Source organism: Erigeron canadensis, chromosome 1, assembly GCF_010389155.1.
Source record: "Erigeron canadensis isolate Cc75 chromosome 1, C_canadensis_v1, whole genome shotgun sequence".
In the NCBI taxonomy this organism is placed as follows: domain Eukaryota; kingdom Viridiplantae; phylum Streptophyta; class Magnoliopsida; order Asterales; family Asteraceae; genus Erigeron; species Erigeron canadensis.
Genome location: NC_057761.1, coordinates 21,053,610 through 21,071,158, shown reverse-complemented (window position 1 = coordinate 21,071,158; position 17,549 = coordinate 21,053,610). Strand labels below are relative to the sequence as shown.

Below are 17,549 nucleotides of genomic sequence, written 5' to 3'. Positions count from 1 at the left end.
CTGTGAATATTTTTAAGATATTATTTTAGACTACAATACTACTCCAAAGTTAAAAGAAAGAAACAATGGGTGTCACTCAAGGGAGGGCAATGTACAAAGTTTGAAGGTACCCTTTTGTTTGAATAAGCTTTTGAAAGTATATCAACATCTCACGACGCATGGTACTCTTTTCAACTTTTTTATTTATGGAAGATGATTCTTTTTGGCGCGTGGTGACCCGAACAGTGTTCTGATATCTCGACCAGACTATTTGCAACGACTGTCGCTGCAAATAGTCATGTCTTTACCCGTACACTGTTGACAATCAAGTCAATAGTGTATACGTTTTATGATATATATGTGTACAATTTCGCATTCAGTTTTCGCACATTCATTCTTTCATTTTCATTCATACCATTTAGTGTACGTCTCTTTCAATTTCATTTTGTCGCTTCGCATTCATCAGGTATATGTATATATGTTTTAATATAGTATATATATATATATATATATTTATTAAAATTTTTCATACCATTTATGTATATGTATATATCTATTTCATATGGATTTTGAGAATTTATGGGGAGAAATGGGTGCGAAAGATTTTGAGTTTCACATAGAAGAACCGGATGAACAATTTGAGATTCCGGAGGCGGCCCCTCATTTTGCTTTCCACACCGATGAGGTATAGTTAAAGGGATTTTATCCTGTTTAACGTTTAAAATCACCTACTTACCCACTTAAATTTGATAATATCATAAATGGAGTTTCTAACGGGTGCCTTGGGGGCATTGCCTAAACCTTATTATTTATGTTATAATTTTCAAAAGAATTTACTTTATTTTATATACCGAATTTAATTTTTCCTTTTTTAATGAAATGTTAAAAGTTGTGGGGCTTACTATCCTTCATTAATTTCGTACATCTTAAATCTTACTTTTAAAATTTAAAAATTTATTAATATATTTAAATAATATTAAACAATAATATGTATTTCATGTAATTGAAACAATCTTTAGTTAAAAAAACCACTTAGTTACTTAAATTTATATTTTTAGTACTATTTAATATGTGTTTCGTTGTTAAATTTATTGCATATGTAATATGTTAGATGTTTATATGTTTAATGAGAAAATAAAAACCATGAGATGTAAGCATTTCGATGAACAAAAAATATAGAAAGCATGAAATATAAGAATTTCAAAAATAACTATATAATTTAATGATAATTTTAAAAATAACTACTTTAGGTGTTCGTTTCACACGAAAAAGTGTTCAACTAGGCCAAAAGAATAGCAAAAGAGCTTGGTTATGTGTTAATCAAACGACAAACAAATTTCAACTTAGCTGGTGTCAAAAATAAAGTGACCATAGTCTGTAATCTTTCTGGGCAAATAGATAATAGGATAATCGGGCTCATTAAAAAGACATTTAAATGTGAGTGCCCCTTTAGATTTGACGACCGTTTGACAAGTGATGGTGGTTAGAGGGTAACCGTTATAAACGACAGACATAATCACTATCAAGCTAATAGTCTGGAGGGTTACGTGTACGCAAGAAGGTTGACTGAAGCTGAGAGATCATTTGTGGAAGCTGAATATCATTGCGGTACAACGCCCCGTAGGATAATAAAGATGTTGAAAGAAGAATTTTTAGGAAACTTGACCTGTGGTGAAGACATTTATAATTTTCAAAAAGCGTTACGGAGGAAGGCGGCCGAAAAACATGAAAACACTCCAATGCATGTTACGTATATAAAATTTACATATTCTTTTATTTATTTACTCTGATAGAGTATCTGAAACGACATATGTACACCATATTGTTCAACCGATAGATTATGTTCAGTTTGCTAAAGGAGCATAATTACTTGTATTACATACCACAAACAGTGTATCTGGTCGGTTGGAGAATCTGTTTTTTAAGCATCCGACAGCATTTAAGTTGTGGCTTGCATTTCCTTATGTTATCTAAATAGACGCCACGTACAAAACCAATTTGTACGACATGCCGTTGGTCAAGATCGTCGGTGTCACTCCAACAAACAGGACCTTTAACATATCATATGCGTTTTTCATAAGTGAACAGGAGCATAATTATAGATGGGTGTTGGAGTGTTCAAAGTCGACCCTAGGTGAAGGGTTTGCTGTGCGCGTGGTACTCACAGACACGGATCTGGCGCTCATGAAAGCATGCAAAACCGCTATGCCGGAAGCATATCATTTACTTTGTAGAGTCCACATATGGAGGAACATCAAAAAATTTAGCATGCCATCGTTAAAAGGGGCAGAGAAATGGGGCATTTTAACGGATGGTGGAAAAAACTTTATGAGTCGCGCACACTAGAAGAGTACACCCAAAATGAAAAAGATTTAAAAGAGAAGATGGGAAAAAAATTTAGAAAGTACGTGGGTGCACATGAAATTTTTTTATATACTTTGGTAAATCACATATATCCACACGTCCTAACCAAATGTTAAATTTACAGAGGTTTACAAGTACATACAGAAGGAGTGGCTTTCCCCATACAAAGAAAATTTTGTGTCCTGTTGAGTCGATCAACATCTCAACTACCGTAACTACACTACCAACAGAGTTGAGGCTGAGCATTCATTCCTGAAGTCCGAGTTGAGGGGGAGATATACAATTCACAGAATAATTGAATGTGTTAATGATATCCTCCTCGGACAAGATACAGAAATCAAGGGCCAACTGGAGGAGAGCAGGATTTATAGAGCTGGTAAACACAACTACCCATGTTTAAAAGACCTGCTTTGTGTTATATTTGTGACAACTCTGGATATAATGGTCGCCGAAATTGAACGATTCAAAAGTCAGATCGGTAAAGATTTGAGAAATTGCGGGTGTAATGTTTGGATTAGTTGTGGGCTTCCATGTGCCTGCCGTTTAGCTACGTACACGCTTTACTGAAAGTTTATCTGAATATAATTAATTGATTTTTTTTTTGGTAAATGCACAAATGTTATGCTTATTTTTAAAAAATGTAGGCAAATGTGTTGAGGTGAATAACATAAAAACTTTTGGAGAAAGCTAAACTGGACACTGTCGACGTGCCTACCGGACAATGATCATTGAAAAGACTCCAATGATGACGAAGCTATCGGCGATTTAGTAGAGGATGTTAAGGTCCAGTTTAAGCAACAATCGAAGCCCAGAGGGAAAAACTAGATATAAAAAATAAAAGACATCGTCTATCCGGGGACAACCAAAATTAAGGAACCTTCCGTTATTAAAAATAAACGTAGAAGACTAATAGGGTCAAAGAAAAAAATACCTCAAGTACGTCCAATCATAATTCGAAGTAAGTTAATTGATTTCTTATATGTAAGTGCACCTTATTTGTTAGTATACTTCGAAGTCTAATTAACTGATTTATTATTGGTTGTAGGTGCGCGACAGTAATATACCAGCGGCAAATACAACACCTTCCGGTCTTCAAAAATCCAAGTCGGTTCAATTTTCCCGATCGACTTTTCAGGATACCCAGTCATTTAGGGGGGGCGGGGGTTCCGTTCATTTTCTGCAGCCGTCATTATTTGGAGAGCGCCAGTATGGGAGACACAATGAATACGTGAGCACACAATCACGTTTCTTTGACGAAACTAAAAGCCAACCACAATCACCTGAAAGTGGGAGACACAGTGAATATGGTGGCACCAGTTCAATTTTCACATACACTGCTAGTTTCTTCGACGAACCTCAAAGCCAACCACAATTGGCTCAAAGTGGGACACAAAAAGAATATGCGGGTCTACAATTACGTATGCCAGAGGAAATTTGTAGTGTCTGGCACACGTAATTGTAGGTCCACATATTCACTCTGTCTCCCACTTTGATCCCATTGTGGTTGGCTTTGAGGTTCGTTGAAGAAACTAGCAGTGTCTGCGAAAATTAAACTGGTACCCACATATTCACCGTGTCTCCCACTTTGAGGTGATTGTGGTTGGCTTTCAGTTTTGTCGAAGAAACATGATTGTGTGCTCACGTATTCAATGTGTCTCCCATACTAGCCCTCTCCAAATAATGACGACTACGAAAAACGATCGAACCCCCCCCCCCCCCACCCCCAACAGACTGGGTATCCTGAAAAGTCGGTCGGGAAAATTGAACCGACTTGGATTTTTGAAGACCGGGAGGTGCTGTATTTGCCGTTGGTATATTACTGTCGGGCACCTACAACAAATAATAAATCAATTAATTAGACTTCGAAGTATACTAACAAATAAGGTGCACTTACCTATAAGAAATCAATTAAATATACTTCGAATTATGATTGGACGTACTTGAGATATTTTTTTCTTTGACCCGATTAGTCTTCTACGTTTATTTTTAATAACGGAAGGATCCTTAATTTTGGTTGTCCCTGGATAGACGATGTCTTTTATTTTTTATATCCGGTTTTTCCTTTGGGGCTTCAGTTGTTGCTTAAACTGGACCTTAACATCCTTTACTAAATCGTCAATAGCTTCGTCATCATCGGAGTATTTTCGATGATCATTGTTCAGTAGGCACGTCGACGGTGTCAAGTCTAGCTTTCTCCAAAAGATTTTATGTTATTCACCTCAACCCGTTTGCCTACATTTTTTAAAAATAAGTATAACATTTGTGCATTTACCAAAAAAAAACATCAATTAATTATATTCAGATAAACTTACGGTAATGCATGCACGCAGCTAGACGGTAGGCACATGGAAGCCCACAACTAATCCAAAAATTAAACCCGCACTTTCTCAAATCTTTACCGATCTGACTTTTGAATCGTTCAATTTCGGTGACCATTATATCCAGAGTTGCCACAAATACAACACAAAGCAGGTCTTTCAAACATGGGTAGTTGTGTTTACCAGCTCTATAAATCCTGCTCTCCTCCAGTTGGCCCTTGATTTCTGTATCTTGTCCGAGGAGGATATCATTAACACATTCAATTATTCTGTGAAGTGTACATCTCCCCCTCAACTCGGACTTCAGGAGTGAATGCTCAGCCTTAACTCTGTTGGTAGTGTAGTTACAGTAGTTGAGATGCTGATCGACCTAAAAGGACACAAACTTTTCCTTGTATGGGGAAAGCCACTCCTTCTGTATGTACTTGTAAACCTCTGTAAATTTAACATTGGGTTAGGACGTGGGGATATATATGATTTACCAAAGTATATAAAAAAAAAAGTAAAAAAATTTTATGTGCACCTCACGTACTTTCTAAATTTTTTCCCATCTTCTCTTTTAAATCTTTTTCATTTTAGGTGTACTCTTCTAGTGTGCGCAACTCATAAAGTTTTTTCCACCATCCGTTAAAATGCCCCCATTTCTCTGCCCCTTTTAACGATGGCATGCTAAATTTTTCGATGTTCTTCCATATGTGGACTCTACAAAGTAAATGGTATGCTTCCGGCATAACGGTTTTGCATGCTTTCATGAGCGCCAGATCCCTGTCCATGAGTACCGCGCGCACAGCAAACTCTTCACCTAAGGTTGACTTTAAACACTCCAACACCCATCTATAATTATGCTCTTGTTCACTTATGATAAACGCGTATGATATGCTAAAGGTCCTGTTTGTTGGAGTGACACCGACGATTTCGACCAACGGCATGTCGTACAAGTTGGTTTTGTACGTGGCGTCTATTTAGATAACATAAGGAAATGCACGCCACAACTTAAATGATGTCGGATGCATAAAAAACAAATTTTCCAACCGACCAGATACATTGTTTGTGGTATGATAATACAAGTAATTATGCTCTTTTAGCAAACTGAACATAATCTGCGCCGGTTGAACAACATGGTGTACGTATGTCGTTTCAGATACTCTATCATAGTAAATAAATAAAAGAATATGTAAATTTTATATACGTAACCTGCATTGGAGTGTTCTCATGTTATTCGGCCACCTTCTTCCGTAACGCTTTTTGAAAATTGTAAATATCTTCATTGCAGGTCAAGTATCCTGGAAATTCTTCTTTTAACAGCTTTATTATCCTACGAAGCAATAAAAAATATCATGTTTTTCTTCATTGGTTGACTGAAGCTAAGAAAAATATCATGTTTGCAGAGATAGTCTGATCGAGATACCAGAACACTATTCGGGTTACCACGCGCCAAAAACAATTAATATGTACAAAAAAGTTCATCCATTTTGCACTTTCCAAGACGCTACAACTCTTGAAAACCTCCTTTTTATACACTTTTTATTAAGTGTTTTGTGAATTTTCTTAGATTATAAACATACATTTAAATACAGAATCATGGATCAAAGTTCAAAGTTCATTTTATGCTTAAGCTGATTCATCTAGTTAGAGATTAATAAACATATGCATACTTAGATCTAGTCTTTCTATACCAAGATACATACGTACTTTGTCATTATACAAACATGATATTTTTCTTAAAATCTCAGTTGCATAAACCTTCTTTTGTGAAGGTAAAACCGATTTCATAAATTCTTTGTAAGCCTAAATTAATCAAAAGACAACTTTCCGAGTATTGATACTTGGTTACTAGAAAGATTGAAAGAAAGTTTTTTGTAAGAATGATACTTGTAGTTACCAACAAGGAAGTTTTTTGTAAGAATGATACTTGTAGTTACCAACAAGGAATTAACCTAGTGGTAGGGCAAACACTTTGTAACCTTAAAGTCTCAGGTTCGATCCCCGTTAGGCACAAAAAATAATTTATTTAAGGTATTTGTTACCAATAAAGCGTAGACCCATATGTGAAGTTTAAATACACGGGTTCGATCCTTCAGTATGCCCAGATCATGTGGGGATTAGGATAAGGTATTTCACCGGCATCATATGACTCATACAGGGTGGGTCGATGAGTATCCAATTGTGATACCGGAGCTAGGATTCCCCCATTACCTATTTTTTTTACTTGTAGTTTTTACAAACAAGAAAATGCAACAAATGAGTTTTGTAAGCAATGACCTTTCTTTTACAGCCACTGGGTCACGTCTTTCATGGCGTTGTTACTATTGTTTTCACAGCTCATCCGTGCTTGAATCGAGTGTAACTAGATTAATCCCTTATTTAGTTGGCTATTTGTTATAATTATTATATTTGATAAATTAAAGGAGTGATTTAGAGATATTTTAATTTGGGGCTTTTTTCCTCTCTTGATTTTCTGCCAGAGTTAGAAGAGAAAAGTGAATGTAGAGAGAGTTGAGAGCATTTTAGGAGAGGTGTGTATGTATGTGTTTTCTTCCCTTCTAGCGGTTCAAATGAAAAGAAAAAAGGAGATAAGAGTGAGATACAAGATTCACATGACTCTACTTTAGTGAAATGAAAATCAATCATTCAATAATGGAATATTTTTGAGTGGGATGTTTGTGGGAAAACCAGACGGATGTCCGCGTCAGCGATGGCGGTAGCGACAATGGTATGGTAACAACGGCAATGGCGGTTGCTATGTGCATCGGTGGTGGTGGCGTGATAACGAATGTAAATTAATTGATGTAAGAGGGTTAATATGGTTATTTAAGGGTTTAAGTACTATGTTGTAAATTATTTCATTAAGGTATTATAAGTATATAGGTGAGGATGTTTAAAATAATGAATAAATAAGAGAGATAATATAATTATTTCAAAGTCTTAATTATTTCAAAGTAGGGAAGTTTGCTTTATATACAATAGTATAGAAGAACTAATTAATCATTCATTGTATGTTTAAAAAGCCTTAAGTCGAAGTTCATTTGATTACAAAAGTTGTCTTAAAGTAATATCGAAATTAAATATGCTAGTAGTTATACTTATACATGACCAGATCATATGTAATTCTTGATACAATGAATAAAAATAAATGTTAAAAAGTTTATCCTTGTGTCTTTGTTGTTTACATATAGCAAGATACTTGCGTATGTCGGATCAATCTTTAAGAAAATATAAAGACAAATCATTCTCATAAAAATCAGGTTGTTTCCTTAGTTTATTTGTTATTGTGAGTGGTATAGGAACTAACCTCGTAGACATACCACAATGATGTATTTGTAACCCATTGGTAAAGTCTTTGATCTTATGAGCATCCACTTGAGTTCGAGTCTCACTTGTCACATTTATGACGGTAGATTAATAGGGGTTTTTCGAGAGTACTGGTTTTTAAGTATACGTGTAATTTAGAAGTGGTAGTAGAATAGGAAAAAAAAAATGACCGAATCACAATTCATTGATAAAACCTTAAGTCAAAGGTCATTTGATTACAAAAGTTGTCTAAAAATAAAATCGGAATTAAATATGCTAGTAGTTATACTTGTACATGACCAAATCATAATTCATATGTAATTCTTGATACAATGAATGAAAATAAATGTTAAAAAGGTTTATATCCTTGTGTCTTTGTTGTTTACTTGTTATTACAGTATTACATCTCAAAAAATTAATTGAACTTAAGCAATATAGTGGTCAATTGGGCATACTTTGTTGTTGTGACTTATGAGATGGTAGCAAGATACTTATATATGCCGGATCAATCTCTAAAAATAAATAAATAAATAAAGACAAATCAATCTCATAAAAATCAGGTTTTTTTCCTTAGTTTATTTGTTATTGTGAGTGCTGTAGGAACTAACCTGGTAGACATACCACAAAGATGTTCTTGATGAAGAGGATTAGTAGTTACTGTCTCACATCTGCAAAGCTTATGTAAAACTAGTAAATGGTGAATAGATTGCTTTGCTCACAAAGACATAGCAAAAGCTACATTAGCTAATTATATGCAAAGGTAAAATAGCCCACAAGAACATATCAAATACCTGGCTGCAGTATTTCCATTACAATTTAAATTTAAAACACAATAATGCACCAAGCATAAAGGATCCCACCAAAAGCAATTATACACACTTTTTTTACTTTTGACCTAACCTCCTCATGCTTGTCTGCCTTTAGTTAATCATCCATATGACTCTGCAAATAGACAAAAGAGATACAAACAAAAGAGAATAATTTGAAAACTCTTTCCTTTAATTAAGAGAGATATATAATTATATAATTTAATCGACCTATAAAAATGTGTCAAACATATTGAATGGAAAAACTACAAAAATATATATATAAACAGAAACATGATACCACATCAGATACTATAATCGACCTAATACAATGGAATAAAACATCATTAGACCCTAATCCAGGCCTTTGTAACCCAGTAACACACACGAGAAGTCATCACAATTTAATAATGCCAGATTTACCAACAAAAAGATAGAATCAAGATACAGCAAAAAAAATTAATTAATAAAAGTCTAAGGCTTTTTTAACCTATATATTTGAAAGAACTTGATTAAATAATGGTTAAAATGCATTTTAGTACCCTCAATTTAGTTGACTATGTGTTCTACTACTCTAAATTATTAAAAGTATAGTATAGTACCTAGATTTGGTTAATAAAGTTTTCTACTACCCTAGACTCACTAATAAATCTTTTAAAATAACTAATATATAATGTTATAATATATTTGACAAACCATAAGTAACTAAAGACATTAAAAATATATGTTACCTTTAACACGATTATAAAATTTTCAAGTACCGACTTTGAAAAAAATATACTTTAATATTATACAATAAATAGACATTAAAATTATATTTTTATTTAAACTCCTAAAATTAAAAAAGGAAAAAAAAACATTACTACCTTATAAATAAAGAGGTAGTTCCATTACAATAAAAATATTTATACAAATCAATATTTAATATATATATATAATCATCTTTTTATTGAAGTTTATATTAATTTCTTTATTAAATAAAAAGATTTAATAACTCAATTGATGTGATTAATCAAGTTATGTAAAAATTAACTTATAAAATATAATAGTATGTTTTATATTTATTTCAAATTGCAATATTATAAATATCCAGTTATAAAAATATTTAATATATGTATAAACTCGGTATTTTATATCTAACCATATTTTCAATTTCAATGCATAACTTGTAATATTATATTTTTTATTAACATAGTTTCAACATTTCTAACGCGATTATTTTTAAAGTTATAAATCTAAACTTGAAAATATTTTTTTTAAAAAACCAATGTATATTTTAACACCATAAATTAGATTAATTAGTGAGTTAGGGTACTAGAAAACCTTTTTTTTAATTATTTTTAACCAATGTATATCTTAACACCATAAATTAGATTAATTAGTGAGTTAGGGTACTAGAAAACCTTGTTAATCAAGTCTAGGGTACTATACTATGTCTTTAATAATTCGGGCTAGTAGAACACCTAGTCAACCAAGTTGAGGGTACTAAAATGCATTTTGACCTTAAATAATTGAGTACGTGACCTACTAAATGGAGCAGCTAAAATGTAACTACTTTTCTCTAAGAACTTTAACTAAATTTTAGACTCGTATCCAACACTGGACACGGGGTTTACGATATTATCATAATTATATCTTCATATATTAATTAATCAAAGCTTATAATTTTGAATATATACGGTTCCAAGTGTTATATTTTGTAAGTTGTAGTATAATAATAACATGTTCATAACTGTCATTATTAGCTGAGACATATTGATGAATTGTTTGTCGTAGTCATTTCACTAGACACATGTTGCAATAATTCATTTATTATAAATTTTAAACCAGTTGTACTCATAATATGATATTTTTATGAATAGCAATTTAGAATCAAAATATAAACATACTTGTGACCATGTACTTGATATTCAAGTTTATGTCTGTGATCATGATGAAGGCCCATAACACGAATAAGTTTATTTTCAATTATCTGTGCTATGATAATTAGATAACAATTAGAATTGTTTTCATATTTTTTTGATAATAATTAGGACCCTTGAGTTGAGTGATAATTGTAACTTTAAATGTTAATATGCATAACTAATATATAAAAAGGGAGAAAATTTGTACCCTTTTTGATTGAAAAATACAATGAATCTTAAATAAAGTTCATATTAAAAAAATCTGATATGATATATTTTCAAACTGGATTATCAATATTGTATTAGGATACCAATGTATAACATTTATAGGTATCAATCGATAATATTTTCTTACAAGTTAATATTTATCTTTAGTCATGTAGTCGAAATTGATATTTATATGTGTAAATCTATATTTATTTATATAATAAAAGGTCAAAATTAAAAATTTGAGAAAATCGGGAGATGTGATTACACGGGGATTGTTTATAACATTTTAAAAATAAGATAAGTTATTAAATATATAAATTATGTAAAAAATGTAAGTAGAAACAAATTTAAAAGAATATGCTTCTAGCTAATTGAACAAATGAAATTTTATTAATTAATTAAATTATTGAAAATTTAAAAAAAACCTCTCAAGTCTATAGCTAAAAATAAATATAAATTAAAATCTTCAGGGCTAAAAAGTATAAATTATTGATGGAAAACAAAAAAATGTAAATTTACGAAACTTTTTCTACAAATATTAATATAAATACTAATATAATAATTTATTTGGATAATGATTATTAAAATTTTAATTTATAATTATCTTTATTGATCGCATAAGCAAAAATGAATTCGATAAAATTAAACGATTTGATTAATTAATAAATAATTAGTTCAACTGTCTTATAATATATATTAAAATTAAAATTAAGATTGATCATGTGACATGCATAAAGGATTATGGAATAATGCTTTATTGATGTGTTTGAGATCACAAAAGACCCCTTATATAATACCACAACACGACCAAATCTCTTTAACTTAAGAAGGTATACCAAGACAAAATCTATCTATAATTATAGCAAATATATCAAATATAATATCCACAAATATTCCCCCTCAGCTTGAACGTGGATAGGCAGAAACATTTAAGCTGGATCAAAACGACTCAAATAGGTAGCGAGGTAGACCTTTTGTAAATATATCAGCATACTGTGCAGAAGATGAGACATGTAGAACCCGAATGTGACCAATCTGAACCTTTTCACGAACAAAGTGAATATCCATCTCCACATGCTTGGTACGTTGGTGTTGCACCGGATTTCCAGAGAGGTAGATGGCCGATACATTGTCAAAAAAAACTAGGGTAGCTTTCAGAACTGGAACTCTTAACTCTAGGAGTAGATTGCGAACCCATGTAGCTTCTGCTACAGCATTGACAACACCTCTATATTCGGCCTCAACACTAGATCTCGAGATAGTCGGTTGTCGCTTAGACGACCACGATACAAGGTTATCCCCAAGAAAAATACAGTACCTAGAGGTGGAACGACGAGTGTCGGGGCACCCTCCCAGTCAGCGTCAGAGTAAGCAATCAAGGCATGATTCGGGGATGCTGATAATCGAAGACCGAGATCGATAGTGCCATGTATATACCGCAAAACCCATTTAAGGAGGGCAAAGTGTGGTTCCCTTGGAGCATGCATGAATAGACAAATTTGTTGCACCGCATAGGAGATGTCAGGACGAGTAATTGTGAGGTACTGCAAAGCACCCGCTAAACTGCGGTATAAAGTCCCATCAAGAAGAAGTTCCCCCGCAGTAGCACTAATTTTAGAATCAGTATCAATAGGAGTGTGACATGGCTTGCATGCAGTCATATTTGCCCGATGGAGAATGTCTTGGGCGTATTGAGATTGCCCAAGAATCAAGGACTGGTGATCACGAATTACTGTGATGCCAAGGAAATGATGAAGAGGCCCCAAATCGAACATTGCAAACTCATTAGATAATTTTGTGATGATTTGTGTGAGAAGACTTTGATGACTGGCAATAAGCACGATATCATCCACATAGAGTAGAATATAAGCAAGGTGATCACCATGCTGATAAATAAACAATGATGTATCACACAAACTGCTACGGAACCCCAAAGAACTTAAAAATGAAGAAAATCGTGTGTACCATGCTCTTGGTGCTTGTTTAAGCCCATATAAAGATTTTCTTAGGCGACATACATGATTTGGATATGCCGGGTCGATGAAACCGGGTGGTTGATGCATATACAAAGTCTCTTGAAGAGTTCCATGAAGGAAAGCATTTTTCACATCTAATTGATGTATCGGCCATGATCTCGACACTGCTAACGACAAGACTGTACGAATGGTAGCCGGTTTAACAACCGGGCTAAATGTTTCAATGTGATCAATGCCAAGTGTTTGAGATTTCCCATTACACACGAGACGAGCTTTGTACCTATCCAAGGTGCCATCAGCTTTAAATTTATGGCGAAACAACCACATCGAACGAATGATCGGGTAATCCATAGGTTTTGGAACCAGCTCCCATGTATTATTAAGCTCCCATGTATTATTAACCTGCAAAGCACTAAATTCATCGTTCATGGCATGAAGCCAGTTATGGTCCGATAAGGCTTTTAGATAAGATGTGGGTACTGGAGAGATCATAGAGGTAGCAGCCAAGTTGTATCGAGGGTTTGGTTTGGTGACTCCAACCTTGGAGCGAGTTACCATGGGGTGGTCATTTATTGGGCCCAGGTTCACATCATTTTGTTGGGGTTCAGGCTGGTGTGGAAAGTGGGATTGGGGTGTAGGAGGTGGCGATTTTTGAGGGGCATTGGTTTGGATTGGGCTTTGGGGTGTTGACGGTGGGGAGTTTGGTTGAACAGGTATTATAGCAAATATAGCAAATATAATATCCACTAATAATGCAAATAAAAACGTCTATACGGAAAATGGTACACATAAACTTGTACCAGATTTACCAATATCATTTATACAAACAAAATGATACAAATCAAGATACAACAACTAAATATAAAATTTAATGAACTCTCATGCTTTATTATAAAACCTATGGTTGCATGAAGAAACTTTATTGTTGATAGAAATAATTATCAACAATCAAAACAAAAAATGATTGGTAAATGGAATTTTTTTTTAATTAATTTAAATAGAAATAAACACAGTAAAAACTAATAATACCTTGAAAGCAGCTGTAGCAAAAACATCAACTAACTCCGTTTTAACACCATGCAAAGCCTCTACGAATATATAAGATACATACAATATTCCTGTTAGGGTAAGGTTAATGTGAGAATTAAAATAAAGGTGAGAACTATGAGAACCCTTACTAGTTAGCATTAAACCTACTCGAGTCTTGTATCCCCACCAAAACAAAACTACACTTGTCGTTTCGAAAGATACCCTTATAGTGGTGTATCTAAATTTCTAAACTTCGTTTTTTTTTAAATAAAATATGAAAAAGAAACATGAAACAAAACATTCTAACAACATCAACCTCAATTCATATATGAACATTGATTTAAGTTGTAAATTATGATGAATGACCATGGAAAAAACAATGGTTGTATTTTTTAATTGGTCTTTGAGTGCCCTGCAAATGTCCAGAACTAAGTTTTGTTGAATCTGTCCTTTTTGATTGCTAAAAATCATTGGCAAGTAAATGGCGCAAAGCTGTAAACGTGCTGAAATTTCCTTGTTTAGCAGTTATGCTTTGTTGTAACTTATAGGTTGATCTTATATTTGTTCTAGGTACCCGGGAATACTTGTCAAGCACCGTAACATATTAATTGGTTGTTGTTCAACTCATTTAAGGTAAGATAACATCTTTTATCACACGAGGGACAACAAAACATAGTTTTCATAAGTTAACTTCCCCAAATGAATGTTTGTATGTTTATATGTATTCGGTAATGAATGGGAGGTTACTATGTGATTGATTATTATTATCATTAATTGATAAATGTTAATCTTATGCATGCTATGATGAAATGAAATATGTATAATTTATGTTATGATAATATGATGTTAATACGATAACATCAAAGATATGATGCCATAGAGTTATGACCATATGATAATGAAATTATATGACAACATATTGCTATCATGTTATGATGATATGATTATACATATTTGTACGTTATGTGTTCATATACATGGCTTGATCACCTATTCACTAGACTTCTATAGGGTTGTCATGACACGTGCACGATTAAGGGTCCTAAAGTAAAGAAAAGAGTTATTTGATTAGTTTAGGTAAAAGTGAGCCTAAGCTAATGAAGATAAAAAGTCTCGAGCATAAGTATAAAGTTGTGTTAAGCTTAACTCATGCCAGTTCCTCGGAACTAGTGTGTATGTGGTCACGTGGTGCGGAAATCTAGATACATCCATGTGTCATAGTAATGTATGAGTGTATCTTTACACCCTGCTGTACCACAACACAATATTGTCCGCTTTGCCCACATGCTTACGACTTTGTTTCTGATTGCTTGGGCAAACTTTCCAGATGGGTCACCCATTTGGCATTGTTGCCGCTCGAGCACGCTTAACTTTGGAGTTCTCCTCTCGTCCACAGCCAATGCGTCCAAAACGCGTTGTGTTATGTAAGGCCAATGATATTACTTATAACCAGGATCCCCCCTTGTATGTCAGCAATGTATGCTTTCACACCCCTTCAACACAAATCAACGTCCTCATTGAGTTATGCAAGTGCGCCATACACTCCTAACAATCCCAAGAGTTGCTCTGATACCACTTGTAACACCCCTTCTTACCAAAACACAATATTATTGTCCGCTTTTTCCACAGACTCACGACTTTGTTTCTGGTTGCTCGGGCAAACTTCCTAGTAGGGTCACCCATTTGGCATTGGTGCCGCCCGAACACGCTTAACTATGGAATTCTCCTCTCACCCACAGCCAATACGCCCAAAACGTGTTGTGTTATATAAGGCCAATGATATTACTTATAGGCAGGATCCCCCTTGTATCTCAGCGATGTATGCTTTTAACACTTGTAACACCCGTCATTTTATAAACTTGGATTTCAAAAACAATTGCCAAACGGCGTTTAAAATGTAGCGGAAACAGAATACTTTAAAACTGCCCCAACCGAAATGGTTGGTACCTTTCATAAACGGTGTTACTAATAGCATCATCAAAATAATATATATGAAATCCAAGTCATGACACTAACTGATGTGACTAATTTATACCCATTACCCACATCACTATTGGCCATTTTAATATATGTTTTTAGTCGTTTTTCTATGCATTTGGCGCGTTTATGGTGTTTGTTAGTGTTTTCAGGCTCTAAACAGGTTGCGCGTCCATTTGGTACATTTTCGGGTGATTATTGGCCAGAAAGTACGTTATGTTGATGAGAGTTGATCTGAATGAACGAGGCGGCAGAGCTTAGCAAGTAATCAAGACCAAAACAAGTTGGTTCTATACAAGCTCTTGATTGTGCCGCAGTGGGGATGCACAAGCCCACTGCGCCGCAGTCCTGATCCACGGAAATAAAAGGAAAAACCCCCACTGCGCCGCAGTGGGGATGACAACAGAAAGACTGCGCCGCAGTGGTGATCACACGAACCACTGCCCGCAGTCAGCCGAATTCAAAGTCGACCAACACCTCACTGCGCCGCAGTGAGGGGAAGTCAAGACCCACTGCTCTATCAGGGAAACAAACTTTGTTCTGTTTCTGCATCAGATTTCGGGGAGGTATAAATAAGAAACCCTAAGTCAAAAATTAGGGCATTCAAACTCTTTCTAGGAGCTGCTCTATCAGGATTCTTCCTTCTCCAATCAAGTGTTTCACTTAGGCGGATTCATCGAAGATATTACGGGCACCCATCTAGATCGTATCTACATTATTGTCTTGCAATTTATTTTCTTCAAACAATTGGTACTTCATGTTTCTTTTCCATTTCATTGATTATTGTGAATTGATCATGAGTGGCTAGCTGTTTAATCATCCACCTTGATGAAATGAGACGGATAATGTGATTGCTATATTTTTAATTCAAAAGGGTTTGTTTAATTATCGTTGTTCCGTGATCTTGATGATTTTAATTCTTTTCATTTAATTAATTTCGATATTGGTTGCATATGATTCTTCGTTGGTGGTACCAGTTGAATGTGTATGTGATTTTAAAACGGTTAATTGTCTATGAGTAATTATCACTAGTTCATGGTATGATAGTGAATATCATTTTAAGAAAAGATTAAATTTGTCAACGTGATTGATATCGGTTGGTGGTACCACGTTATTGTCACATAGGTTCAATTGATAATTTGATAGTCAATAAAAACTGATTGTTAGGAGAATTGTCTTGGTCTTGGTGGTATCGGCTTGGGTAATTCAACTAGTAGTTAGGTGATTCGATAATTTGTTCACGGTTGGTGGTACCACGTGAGTAGTATAATCTTGTCATGACTATCTTTTAAACTCTAGAGAATTTGTTCCTCATCAAATGCAATCACATTTGAAGTCAAGGGAAGTCAAGGTGGATGACTTTTAATTATATTGTCTGAACTTGTCTTTTAAATTTATGCAATCATTTTGCAAATCAATTTATTTAATTGTCAAAGGGGAATTTTGAAGCAACACCTGTTTTCCAAACCATTTAACAAGCAACTAATCATTTCACAGTCCCTGAGAACAAACTCAGACTTACCTCTTAACTATAGTACAAACGATCGGGTCCATTGCCCGTGAGTGCGTAGTAGTGAGTTCTTTGGTAGTTTTAGTTTATAAATTTAAAGCTCGATTTTGTACATCACTAACATAAATGCAATTCATTATTACATGTATCATAAACGTAAACAATGTAGCCGAAACATAGGCTAC

The 17,549-nt window shown here is 34.1% G+C and overlaps 1 long non-coding RNA gene across 1 annotated transcript; it reads right to left on the bottom strand.

Annotated features, from left to right (window-relative positions):
- Positions 1 to 1,362: 1,362 nt before the first annotated feature.
- LOC122585997 lies at positions 1,363 to 7,253 on the bottom strand. Its single transcript, XR_006321845.1, has 2 exons — positions 6,924 to 7,253; positions 1,363 to 1,572 (listed from the first exon to the last, which is right to left on the bottom strand). It is a non-coding gene; the product is annotated as an uncharacterized LOC122585997 (long non-coding RNA).
- Positions 7,254 to 17,549: the final 10,296 nt, after the last annotated feature.